This window comes from Wyeomyia smithii, chromosome 2 (assembly GCF_029784165.1).
Source record: "Wyeomyia smithii strain HCP4-BCI-WySm-NY-G18 chromosome 2, ASM2978416v1, whole genome shotgun sequence".
In the NCBI taxonomy this organism is placed as follows: domain Eukaryota; kingdom Metazoa; phylum Arthropoda; class Insecta; order Diptera; family Culicidae; genus Wyeomyia; species Wyeomyia smithii.
In genome coordinates this window covers 272,557,189-272,571,176 of record NC_073695.1, presented here as the reverse complement: position 1 = coordinate 272,571,176, position 13,988 = coordinate 272,557,189, and the positions used below count along the sequence as shown (strand labels likewise).

The 13,988-nt window shown below is 38.3% G+C and overlaps 1 protein-coding gene across 1 annotated transcript in view; it reads right to left on the bottom strand.

Moving 5' to 3' along the window:
• The window catches only part of LOC129722884 (patched domain-containing protein 3), a 168,732-nt gene that overhangs the window by 112,349 nt on the left and 42,395 nt on the right, over window positions 1–13,988 (bottom strand). The gene's annotated exons all lie outside the window — the stretch shown is intronic.

Sequence of the window (13,988 nt, the reverse complement as noted above, 5' to 3'; positions counted from 1 at the left end):
AAATAAATTTGACCATTATGTCAGAAGGTCAAAAATTTGACCATTAGGCAAAGAGTGTACTACAGGCTTTAGATGGAGAAATAGATAGAGAGAATGTTGTGAGCCAAACGAACTGTCAAAATCTGAGCCAAACGCAGCATAGGGCCAAATTCGAAATTTGTTTTACTTAAGCCACACATTTAAAGCCAAAAAGGAGTGCTCAATAATAACGTGTTCTCAAATACTTTCAAAAATAGGCATAGCTCTACGTTGCATTATTAAGGCACAAAACTTATATTGTTTCTCTGACAATTGATTAAAATATTGTTTGTTTACATTTATACTAAGCTTCATTTGTTTTTATTTCAATTAATTCTACTTTCTGCGTTAAAATGCATCCACAAACCTCTCAAACGAAATTCAACGTTATCAGAAATGATGTTTGGCTTCGATTTAGTTGGGCTATAACCCAACGAGCGGGAGCCCAACTAAAACGTAGCCCAACGAGCGAAATTTGACTGTATTTTAAAAACAAATATAAGTTTTCTGGTTACACTGTTCAGATCGAATATTTGCAAGCGGAAACTAACTCATGCTTTCCGTCGACACAAGTTAGAGTACAAGTGAAAAAAAAATTGCAATATTTATTAGTTAGAAAAATTAAGCGGTAGACTTCACTATCTTATTTTTGCTGACATATCTAACTTTTTTTTGTCATCAACTTTCTCATCAATTAATATGGAAGTGTGTCAATAATTTATACAAATAAGACGGGAGCTTCACAGCCCATTGGGCCAGTGAATACAAATCTTGAAGATATAAGTTGTTTAATTCATTTGATTGCCAAAGCTCAGAATTTCTGCATTACCTGTATGTATTTGTTTGTGAAGTCATTTGATTCATGCTGCTCTAGAGAATGCGGATAGATACCAGAAAAACAACAAAAAGTCGGCACATCAAATTTTTATTGCTGGAAACCACCAAAATTTTGCTGATTTTTGGTGTGCTGTGCCTCCAGCAATCTGTTCAGCAAATTGAAATTTGCTAATTATTCAGTAAAAGTGACAGGTCGTTTGCTGCATGTTCGGTTAAACATAAAACAACTTGCTTGTTGTCAGCTATGACAATTTGCTGTTCATTCAGCAAAGCATAAATCAATTTGCTGGTTAACCAGTTAATTCAAGGGAACCATGTTTTCGTCAGGCACCAGATTCCATCCGCCCATCGGATCATAGGCAAATTACTGTTGAACTAGACTTAGATATGGTCCCATATTCGCTATCAGGAGCTTAGCGATGATCCCGTACCAGCTGCACAGCGATTTGGCGCGTTTTACTAATGACAGCTTGACGTAAATTTTTTGACATATCAATTCTTTTGCTGGATTCCAACAACCATTCATTTACTGTTTTTTGGTCAGCAAATAGTTTTGCTGTATTTTCGCGAATCACTGAATCGATTACTGGTTTTCAGTAAATTCAGGGTGGCCACTCAATATCAATTTTCAATTTCCCGGTTTTTTCCCGGTTTTCCCGATGATATTTAGTGAAATTTCCCGGTGTTTTATTTTTAAAACATATGAGAAAAAAATCAATTTTCACATGCTTATTTGTGCCTTGCAAAAATAGTGTTACAAAACTATGAAAAACATTCCTCCTTCATCGTGTTTAGCTGTTTGTCGACTTTAGCAAGTACCTTCATGGTGATCTGCTGCACAATTTTCGCCCTCTTTATCTCCAAAAGCGTTGACAATCTTTGCCTTCTCGCGCTTTTTTGCTTCCTTCTGCATCTTTCTCTGTCAACCTTCTTTCGAGCTTGCAGTGCTTCTGTATCAGGATGCCAATGAAATGCGTGGGATAAATTCAAGAGTTGGGGCATAGAGTTTTTGTCTTCTAGAAAAATGTCCTCAGGCAAAACTTCAAGCGGACTTTGGGAAGAAGAGCCTCAGAGTGACCAATGAAAAAAATGCACATGAAACTGTCTAGATGCATTTTGCAAAATGCATGAAACGTTGAGATCTGTTATTTCAAAACAATTTTTTTTTTCGGAAAACTTCGATCCTGGGACTTTAAAATTTTCGAGCTGGGGTCAATGTAATGTATAAGAAATTTTCTCATGGTCCGTAAAATAAATTCAACTGACACTCTGAATAAACAATTTGAAAAAAAAATATTTTAGCTACTTTTTGTTTTGATATAGAAAAAATCTGAGAAATCTTTAACAAATAGCTCTTCAAGGTGGCGTCTTTCCCCAACAAAATCAAGTAGTCAAAAGGTCCAACACAGAATGAAAAAATTTTTTTTGCTGCTTTTTGCTGCTTGTGGTTAAAATCATACCAAAAATCGGGAAGTACAAACCGGGTAGCTCCGTTCCGGTCCGGTTCGAAATAAAATCGAGACTCGAAGGTTCCGGTCCTATTTGACTTTTGACCGGATTCTCCCCGATGCGATGTCGAACACTATTTACAAGAAGTTTCAATACGCCTCCCGCGCCGCTGATAACTTTTTGACTTCTTTAAAATCTGACAATATATGTTACGGAACAGTAAATTTATCCACCTGATCAAGCCTGATTTTATTTGACGCAGATCTTGCTGCGAAGCCGCTGTCGACTTTAACTGAAACCAACAACCAGCTTTCCCCTATCCGGCAGAATCATGCCAGTTAGGTAAACATAAAAAAAACAGATCTCATGTTGACATTTCCTCAGAAACTGTTGAACAAATAAAGCGGCAGACATAAAGGAGGATGATTTTCCCGGCGTGAAGCCTAATTTCCCGATTTTCCCGTATTTTTTCCCGGTGATTTAAAATTCCCGGCTTTTTTCCGCTTTTCCCGTTTTTCCGGTAAAGTGGCCACCCTGAGTAAATGTATTTATCAAAAATTCAAAAAATGATCTCAGCTACAGTATCGATACTTCTGGTATCGATACTTTTTGACCGATATTTTGAGTATCTCGATACTTTGGTTCTTCGGGTATCGATACTGAAGTATCGATACTCTCCGTGGTATCGCCCAATGCTATAATGAATGTAGCTAGTTTTCCCAGAAACACTCTTTTATAGCCGAAGGGTGCTACGTAATAGGCCACGCCTTTCTGTTCAGTTGTCTAATTCTCTAATATTCTTTAGACGAATTGGGTCCTAAAGCTATACCGGTATATATAATATATATCATTTAAAAAAGCCGCGTTTTTTGAGCAAAATGTGATTTTTAAAAAACGTTTATCGTTTTCCTTCGATTTTTAAATGAAGAATAAAAAAACTGCTCGTAAGGTCTTAGATGACGTTTCGTTCATGTACGGTATACGAGAGAACTGTCATTTAAGGCATTTCGAGCAGATTTTTATCCTTCATTTAAAAATCAAAGAAGAATGATAAACATTTTTTTAAATCATGTTTTGCTCAGAAAATTGCACTCATCCAGCTGATAGATAAAAATCAGAAAATCGTTTAAAACTTTAGGACCCCATTATTCCACAATTCGCATTCGATATTTGTTTCCAGCGAATAAACACCGGTGGTGCTCTCACACACGCAACGGTTTTAACCCGTATCTTGTTGCGGTTTGTAACATCAAGCGATTTCGTCTGCTCGCTGTTGCGTGTTGCATCATGTTGCAACTTGGCAGCTGGGAGACGACGAAATTCTGTTAATGCTGATTGATTGACTCGACTTCATATTAGCTCTGAATAGTCGAACTAACTGTCTTTGTGAATGCGTTCTAACAGTGCAGTTTGTTATTCGAAGTCGATCATGCTGATGCGCTGCCCCTACAGTGGAGGGTTTACTAAATAAAGTAAAAATTAGACAACTACAACAGAATTTGATTGCATCTCGCACAGAATGTCTGCTTGTGTTGATGCCAGAAAATTATTAACCTTCAATTATTTGTTCATTTGCCTTGAAAAAGCATTTTGCGGTTCAAAATCGTTTGCTGATCACAACCTTTGAGCTGCCCTAACAGTGGGGGATTTAAGATACACGAACAATATGCACTGTGGAAGCTATTCCACATTCAGTAAATTAGAGTAATGAGTAATTCTTTTTGAAACGAATAAACTTGGTAAGATTAGGTTTGATATCATTTTTTCTCAGATACTAGACACAATGAAAATATATAAATATCAGGAAAACATCTGATAGCCGATTGGCTTTGAACAGTACAATATCGCTTTTCACCCATTAATACAATAGTTCATCTCTAAACTTATATTAGTTCGAGCTTAAGAATATCGGAAAAGGATCTATTTTTTTAATCGACCATCATATTTCAGTCGTACGGGTCATACGTTACCATAATCTTTGACGGAGAATATCAGTAAATTTAATGTTATTTTGTATTATTTTAATTGTTGCTTTCACATATGAATATGCGCTTTTCATAAAACTACAAATCGAGCGTGATGAAATCAGACAAATTGAAAAATTTAACACTTTTCGGTCTAAAACATTACAAAAGAAATCCCCAACCTAGTCACCCAAGGACGAGAAAGTGTGAACCCACTTAATCGCTAATCGTAGGTTCCACCTCTTTCGAAGACTCACTTCCGTTCGAAACTCCCCCATTTACCCTGGTAAACAACACACAATCCGACACGGGGCAGACCGCCCTGATGAGTCTGCCAGTTTAGAATCGAGCTCATCGAAACGCTTCGCCGTTGATAGCATAGATCATCATTAATCTGGCTATCATGCACCGCGCAGCAGGTAGCGAACGACCTCAGCCTGGTACGCACCGGACAGACCCAAGCCAATTTCAGCCAACGCTGATCGACGGAGTTCGTTATATCGGTGCCCCTCGGTGTGGCGCGTATGAGACAGCAGTTTCTGTTTTTACTTCAATTATGTCCATCAAGTAAGGCATCGTTCATCAATAAACCCCGCCGATAGTAAGCGGTTGTTAGTATGCAGCAGCAGCGATCGGTTGGTTTTAAGGTCACCTAATTTACATAACCATTATTGGATGGAATGAGCGATGGTTTGTGTACACCGCGGAGTCGACTGAATAGACTTGCCAGCGTCATCGGAATCGTTCGAATTGCTGCTGGTGGAGGCGTTTGAAGATGGAGAGAGATAGAGGAAGCACTGTGATGTGAAGGTTTCGCCCGAGGAAAGCAGCGATTTAGTGAATACATTGTAATGAAACGCTCGAGTGATGTTTGATATAATAATATTTCTGATGTTTCATTAATTTGTTTACATTGGTCGGTACAGGATTTACTTTCACAAGACCATGGTCTAGAAAAAGGGCTACATGTCACAACAAACGCCCTACCAACCATTTCATTTCCAGTCGAGTTTCCACAATTCTTTCCAACAAACCGTTTCCGCTGGGTGCAACCGGTAAAACCATGCTAAAGTCAACAACAGGCTGCAACAATACGCTCTGTCGAAAGCGTACGTACGTACACGTGAGTCAAATTACTCTAAGCGTTTACTCATCGCTTCTCTGGCGAAAAAAAAAACGTTAAGAAATCTTGAGCTTTGCAATTTCTTCGGCCGCAGTTGTTGCCAAGCCGAGTATGCAATGCTCAATTACAGAGTGCACTTCGATACGGCACGCTTTCGGTGGTGGTTCTCTTGTCCGCATTGAATTGTATTTGGAAATAATACCATCAGCAGTTTCGGACTCGAACGGCATAGCCACCAACGGAAAGAAACAAAACAAAACCAACGTTGAGTCCCAAAGGTGTCCAAATCGAAGCCAATCCAGCTAATAGACCCGAAGCACTTGCGGCTGCAGTAGACAAATTCAGTAACTTGCAACGTATTAGCGAGTTCGTCACTTGCATATTTGTACTCACATCGAAGTCTTTCATATGGACGAAAATTCCGCAAGCACTCAAGCAAAGTGGATCAAAGCGCGGAGACGTACGCCGACAATTAGCCTGTGGTAAAATACGTTATTGATCGATGGTCAGACGGTTCGTGTCCCAGCCCAGCCCAACCTGGAATCCTTCAAGGTCCGATGTAGGACCATGAAGGGTCTATCTTTATAATAGCCGTCGCGGTCGATTAGGATGGCGTACGGTCTATTCCGTTATCGCTTCAAGGGACTCCGCTTTGAACGGTCGCATCCCGAGCGGACGATAATAAAAGGCCATGCGATAAACCAGGCTACCGATTGGTGGAACCGCATTGCAAAAGGTTAAAATCTGTTATTTAGTTCTTTCTGGAACAAACTAATTTGGGATAGGTCATCCGATCGTTTTACGGTATGTTAGGCAGAAAGAAAACAATATATTTAAGTCCATCCAGTTTAAAATCGTGCAATCGCTGTAAGTGTAGGAAACAAGCGCTGTTTGCAAGTTGCACTTGAACCAGCGCAAATCGTGCTTCGAAATCCGAGTGTACTCTAAATTCAGTTCGATGGTAATCAACGGCACAGTTTGCAAGTTGCCCCAATGCGTTCTGTATGGAAACAGTTAACTTGATTCGCCTTGTATTCATATGATGACTTGTTTGCACCTCTTCCCAGCTCGTGTACGCACAACGCCGTCCGCAAAGCAGACCCGTGTTGACTCGTCGAGGACCCGTTTTAATGACACTTTATGTAATTAGAGTTTCAAAACATTTGTTCGCGATCGTTCGGTTGCTTGAGTTGCAGAAGAAATAAAAAACAAACTGGAAGCATGCGGTTTGCAAGCGGCCGCTGTGCGTAAACTATGTAAAGGTGTAGTACATAGCCGGTGTACTTAACACGGTGCAAGTTATAGTATGCACTAGATAGACGCTTGGCAGCTAGTGCAGCAGCTACTGTGTCGGCGCTTATTAGTGTTTTTTTTTACCTCAATCAGACAGTTGAATGTCATTCGAGTTAGTAGATTGCCGGGGTTGGAGACTGCTGGCAGGGGAGCCGAGCCAAGAGGTCTTTACGCCTAGAACTGGCCATGCAGTGTTGGATAACAAACAATCATAACCCGAGCTTGCAGCGCGAAGCGAGCGGCGAATTTTGCTCTAGTTGAACCTGAATTGGCTCTATTTGGAACTGTAAATATTATCAGTGACAGATATTACGCAAATTCGTCTGTGATAGTGGCAAAACTTAATCACATTTCAGCGAAATCGGTTATTAGGCAACGTTTTTGAATGTTTTTGCAGCTCATTTTTTTTCGAAAATATTTCCTGGAATTCTGGAAAAAATCCCATTGATAATCCACAGTTTATTAATTTCAGGATGGGCACTTTTTCAAGAGAAAAATTTTTTAGGTTTTAAATTTGTTTTATCAGGCACTAGTAGTTGTATTCTAAGAGTTAATTTTTCCCCTATTTTGACGTAGGACTACATCTAACCGCACTATATCGAGATACATTCTGAGGAAACTAAAAACCAAGATGTAACGTCGGAATGAAAGATTTCAAACGGTTATACTGATGTAACCACATGATGGATCACAATAATCAATATGTCGTTGGATTGGTAAAATGATGGACAATTTTGTGATTCTTCATATATCATTGTTACTTAATTGTTAAACAGTGAAAATTGATGAAAAGTTTCAAGGTCGTATTTTTATGAACAATGTACCAATCACATGCGAGCACTCCTGGCACAGACTTCATGAGTGGACACCACCTGCCTGCTATGACAACCTCTATTCAGTGGCAAAAAAAAAATTTGACAGAATCTCCCCGTCCCAATAGGTCAACTAATATTTGTTTCTATGAACCTAGACTATTTTGATGTCTTGAAAGTAAAGCTTTTTCGGAAAGTTCGTAACAACCTCCTTTATCAGACAATTAAACGATCTGTTGTGAGAATGTTATTAAAATTGATGTCTTGAAGGAAAACATGCTGACAAAGGCAACAGTACTGCACCGAGCCATGTATGAGAAGACGGTCGCTCGTCGTCAGTGCAGTAGCACTCGATTGCCATTTGTGTGCAGTCAAGCCAAGTGAAAACAATGTAGCTACTGTCGACGTACAGTGGTGCGTGTTCGCACACTACGCTGTGCGACCGGGGATAAAATAATTCTGTACGCAACAGTATATCACGATGTTAGATGTTGCATCCAATATGTGATTACAACTGAACGGATTTTGACCACCAATGCTTTGATCGAACGACGACGGTTGCCAAAGCATGTGATACAATAATTGGCATATCATTGTTCATTGTACGATGAACATAAATTAGTAAAAAGTTCAGTTGAAATCCACTTCTTCTAGTTCAGTTTCGCAGCTTTCAACCAATCACGAGCTCGCTTTATATAGCTGCAACATATGTTTTGTCATCGTTTTGAAGTGCTTATTGTATTACTACCCCTGAACAGATTTCAAACACCGATGTCTTAATCGACAGGTAGAATATTGCGAAAGATTGTTATATAATAATTAAAATATCTCTTCAACAAAAGTTGTGTTAACATTCTAATAATCAGAAGCTTGCTACCCCGTTGCTCGCTTTCTTTTGGTTGTCGTGACGAGTAGATGGCTTTTGAACTGCAACCGTAGTGATTTTCTTATCCATGTTTAATGATAAAAACTTTTTTCAAATTCCTAAAATTAGAAGTTGCATTGGGTTGCTGTCTTTTTGAAATCTACACTCTGTTTTTCTCAGATTTATTTAAATGACCAACTATAGGCTATTTAAAAGACAATAGAAAACCAATATGCTTCGTAAAGATTTTTAAACAGATAGTTCAGATAGCTCGTTTGAGCTGTACTGATGGTTATGTTTTTTCCAGTTAAATCAATTTAATTCAATATGACAATCCTAGTTGCATTACGCGGTTGTGGTATAGAGAAAATCCAAATTATATGCATCTTGACGTTAGGTTTTGAACATTCACATTCGTATTTTTCAATTACAAAAATATTACATCAGCATCTGCAAGAAAATATTACTAAACATATAAAGACAACCTGTCGCACAACACAACATATAAACACAACCGTGTAAAGATACTAAACATATGAACACAACCTGTCATTGCCAGACTTGTAATTGAACAACATTATGCAAACATCAGTTGGAGAGGTTAATGTTGTTTATCAAACCGAGCTAGGTTTATTTTTGAAGGAAACAGACGGATGACTTTTAAATATGGCATTTTGTTGTTTGTTTTTTCATTGGTATCTTAAAACTGAATAATTTTTTTCTGGTTCTGATTAATGAATAAATGTTTCAATTGGCCTAAAATGAAAAAAAATGACTGTTACATGTTACATCCTCATAAATTCCATTGTCAATTTCAAAATTTTTGTGAATATAGATTTTCTACTAAAAACTGCAACTCTTTATCGTCACTTTTCCAACGAACTTGTAAATACAGGATTTTTTTATGTGACTTCTTTGCTAAGCAGTTGTATGAAACTGACAATGATACTGCTTTGAAATCGGTGAGTGAGCTATCTTTCACAGGCGCAATTGAAGATGAAAGGAAGTTTGCTTTCTACTAAATCGTTCTTAATTAAGACCTATATAAAAAATTGCCTTTTCGCGTGTTGAAGAAATTTGACTGCATTAGGATGAAAGGGATTCATCAATGTTAAAAACAGTATTTTTTTCTTCTTAAATAGATGTCTGCAAATAAATAACCTAAATTATTTTTAAAAATAAACGCTTTTCTTTTAATGACTTTCTGGTGGCTTAACAATAGGTGGCCACCAATGAACTAGTTTTAGGATTGTAAGTTGTTAGAGGTGTCGTTTGATGGATTTAGGCTCAATAATATAAAGTATCCGGAACGCAACGTCCGCATGAAGCCTTCAACGACCTAGACACTTGATATGACCCTTCCGAGTAATTAGAGGTATAGCACGGTATTGGGTACTGCTTTGATCATGTCTATTTTGGTTTCGGTTTCGGCAACATAATGGACAAAATGCCTTTCTCTTGGTGGTTGTTGAGTTTGAATTGTTTAAAAGCAAAACAAGAAAACTATAAATTATGATTAAACATAACCGCTCGTTTTTGGCTTATGTGTGCCAAAGTCAAACCGTGTCGAAAGTGAAACGTGGTCAAATCGAACAAAGTCTGAATTCTCAAAATGAAATATAAAACTATCGTAGTCCTACGTCAAACATGCGGTCGTGTCTTGGATACCACCCTCGTACTATTTTCCTTAAAAAACTATAAAATTACTTTGTTTGAGTGTAATATGCAAAATTATCCGAATTTCCTTAGAAAATATTACTCTTGCAGACACACAATGTTGTACTAAAATATGGTGGGATATCAACTCTAACGTTTAATTGCAGCTTTAACACAGACAAGATAAAAATACTTATCCGTAGTTGTATCAAATATCAAGAAAAGAAAAAAGTTTTTCAATATATATAAATGGGTTTTGATAGCTACCGTAAAACGGGGCGAATAGAAACAGTGGGGCGAATAGAAACAAACCTTCCGAACTTGAAAAATGCGATTTTAAGTCTTCGATTACATTTAAAAACCATGCAAAAAAATTTTTCTTGGATAGTTCAATAGTAAACAAGTCCTGCAAAGCCATTTTTGGGTTAGCAGCACTACTATCGGTTTGCTTAAAAAATTGCAAAATGGGGGCTCAAATTCTGAACGTTTCCGAGTACCAAAAAACTTTGTCTGTGGAAGCCATTCTGCTTCACTTAGAACTTGTTCGTGTGATATACTGGGTCGGTAGTTAAGCATTTCAAGTTTTTACAGTGAATTAAAGGATTGCCGTCACCACGTTACCTATGTTTCATGGAAAACTCGCGGTTCTCAGATCAACGGGGCGAATAGAAACAACGCCGTAGCGGCTATTTTTTGTACCAAAACATGTGGATTCGAGAAATGCTTTAATGTTTTATATGTAAAATGATGTCTGGGACATGTTTTGTGCATTTTCAGCCCATCATGGTCAGGACTTACCAACAAAAAAGCCCAAAAACGTAAAAAAACTGTTTCCTTGTCAAGCGGTTACGAAACATAGAATCAACTACTCTGTGATAAATCGGATGTTAGCTTTAGACTTCAATCCAGTGACAACCACACTAGTTTCCAAAAACGTGATGAAAGTCTGATTTATCTGCTGCATGATGCTCGACATGGACTGACCCGAGAGATATGAATCAAGGTTTCAGTTCCTCCAAGACAAAATGTTCCCGGATGTCGTGTCCTAGATGAAACACCGGAAGATGCCAGTCCGGTAGAAATGCTTGACCCAACCCCGAGTCCTTCTGTTCCTAATAAGGACTTTATTAGAACATATTCATTCATAAGATAGCAAACATGAAGTAATAAACCGAACATTTCCACTATTTTTATATTTTATATCGTTTTCTTGCCTCTCCTATCAATAAATATGATGCAATTGTTCTGTTTTCTCCAAATTAAAACAAGAATTTTCTAATAGAACAAGGAAAACGTATTTTATTGGCGAGTGTTTCTATTCGCCCCATTGCGGGGTGAATAGAAACATGCAACATTTTTATCAATAAAACAATGAATTACTTATTTTATTGAAATGGACGTTACACCCTTAATAAAGGGAGGCAAGACCCATGTTTTAAAACTTTAATATTAATTCTAGACATTTTAGTATTTTTTGTACACAGCAAGATATATCGCAGACTGTTTCTATTCGCCCCGTTTTACGGTATCACATTTAATTTTCATTTCATTCTGAACCTACAATCAGCGTGAAACATTTTACTCTCGCATTGCAAGATACCCAGCCAACAGTGCGCAAAACGATTAATTGCTCTAGTGATCTGCAGTTATCGGTGTTCCGATGACCGCAAGAGGCTCGCCGTGCCTTACTCGGGCAGGAAATGAGAGCAGCGCAAGTGTACTCTGGACTGGCCAGCGAGTAGCATCACTTTCTCCACTCACTCGGGAATCGATTGCCGCTTGTGCGTTTTGTGCGATGTTTTTTTCGAGCGGGCTTCGGGTGTTCACTTCATTCGACCGAACAACCGATCAATCAGCTGATTGTGGCGTCGTCGTGGTTGTCTTCGTTGGTAGAGAGCCTGATATTTTATAGATTTCACCCGGAAAGCTGCTGGCGGATGCGCCAATCAGTGAGCTTTGTGATGGTGCGCCTAAAGCATGTCCCTTACCTGAAACGACAGTAAGTAGAAAGTTGAAATTAGCTAAACGAAATGATAGTTCTAGTAGATGCACAAAGTCGCATTAAATGCTAAACAGTATCGCCCTTCTCTGACCCAATTTTCGTTGGGTAACCGAATGCTTATAATGCATAAAAACAACCCCAACTGGAGGCACCGCTTGCGTTTATCTGCAACATGCGGTCTGTCACCAGCCAGCCATTCATGATCACCCATCACACGACGCCCACCTCCATTCCACATCCATTTCTTCGAACCATCGATCGCAGCCTGCCATCGACCAGAAAGCTGACTTTTGGACCAACCTTCTCGATGTTTCAGCGAATATTATATAACCACGTGGTGCTAAGTGTGTGCTTGCTCACGGGTTTTTCCTTCTACTTTCTTGCGAGTTTATCATGAAGCCTTTACGGGGCGTCGGGTGCAAACGAGGGTGGCGAAATCACTTCTTAACATACGAGCGCGATGGATGCTTTCTGGTCCGAAGCGGATCGGTTAGGTTTAGAAGTGCCCGATTTGTGGGTCGGTTTTGCTATGGGTCGCCTTAATTTCCATACGCACACTCGACCCAGTAGGTGAGAGTGTGAAGTGGATACGGATTGTGGATGAAACCGGGCCAACTCCAGGTTTTTTCATCCGTTGTGATGAGGCAAAGTTTTGGCATCGCAAAGGAAAGTTCAGTTCTTATTTCGCTTAAAAAAAGTCGATAACCTTGGCGAATCTGAAACTAGTCATATTGAAGAGTGTTTGTTATTATTTTGTTATGTAAATTCTGTGAGGTCAAGAGAGAAGCTGTAGCCAGCTGCATCTTATGTGGTATTTCTAGATTTTTTCAACCATTCGTGTAGGGCTTATTATTATCGTCCATTTGAAGATGACTACATTAGGTCAATTACACTGCAAAAAACTAATACTTATTTTGCTTTAAGAGCTGTTGCAGAATTTGCAGATTTGTTTTTCAAATGAACAAATGAACAATCGAAAAAATCAATTTTCGAATGAACAACAGAATGTTACTGTTAGCAGAATATCAACCGCGTGAAATGTATTGTCATCCTTCAAAGTAATTCTTGGAACTGGAACCAGCTGGGACAAAAGCGTCAGCAATTTTTGAGAATAATTTCAATGTGTTCCGGTACGACCGTAACTTACGCACATCTCAAAAAAGTCTGGGGTTGAACTGGAATCCTCATAACATTGATGCAGAATTTACTTCGGAAGAAATTGAAACCATTTCAAAGAATACGAACATGTGTGCGCTAGCTAACTTATTGTGGGCTAACACACATTTTTTTTCAGTCTATTTCCACCGGAATAAATTCACAAACAATCTTTCTAATTATTTTTTCAAATCAAACTATTATGTTCAGTATGAAATCAGAAGTAAAGCTACACAAATATGGTGAGAAATCATCCCAGACATCAAAAACGAATCTGTTATTACTTCATCCATAAAATTGATCTTCCGTGCGACTGGAAATAGAAATAAGTGCTGGAAACCAATAAAGCCAACTACGAATAAGTAAAAAGTAGATGTTTTACAAATAGAAAACATACTGTGAAATAGAAATAAAACTATAGTAACGTCGACATTGAAACAGCTAAATTTCATTCTATTCCGCAGAATTTAATTTTAGACACTGTGGAAGAAGAAGAACATCGCATAACAAACTAGCAGTGTGGTGTAACTTACAACTAAAAAAAAGAAAGAATCGGAAGTAAAAAGCACACGAATTGTACAGAAAAAAAAACTAAAAACCAATTAGCTAAATTACCTAGGCATATATGGCCAACTCAAATTTGCTGCAGGAAGAGTATAATTGTTAATTCAAAATGAAGTCAAATCATGCCCAATTTTTTCGGTTACGAAAGCACGGAACTAAAAATTTAGGCGAAAACTCATCCGGAATTAGTAATCTTTTTGTTAATTTCTTTCAGGAAGCTTACTACACTGGGGTCGCTTTTTACGCGGGT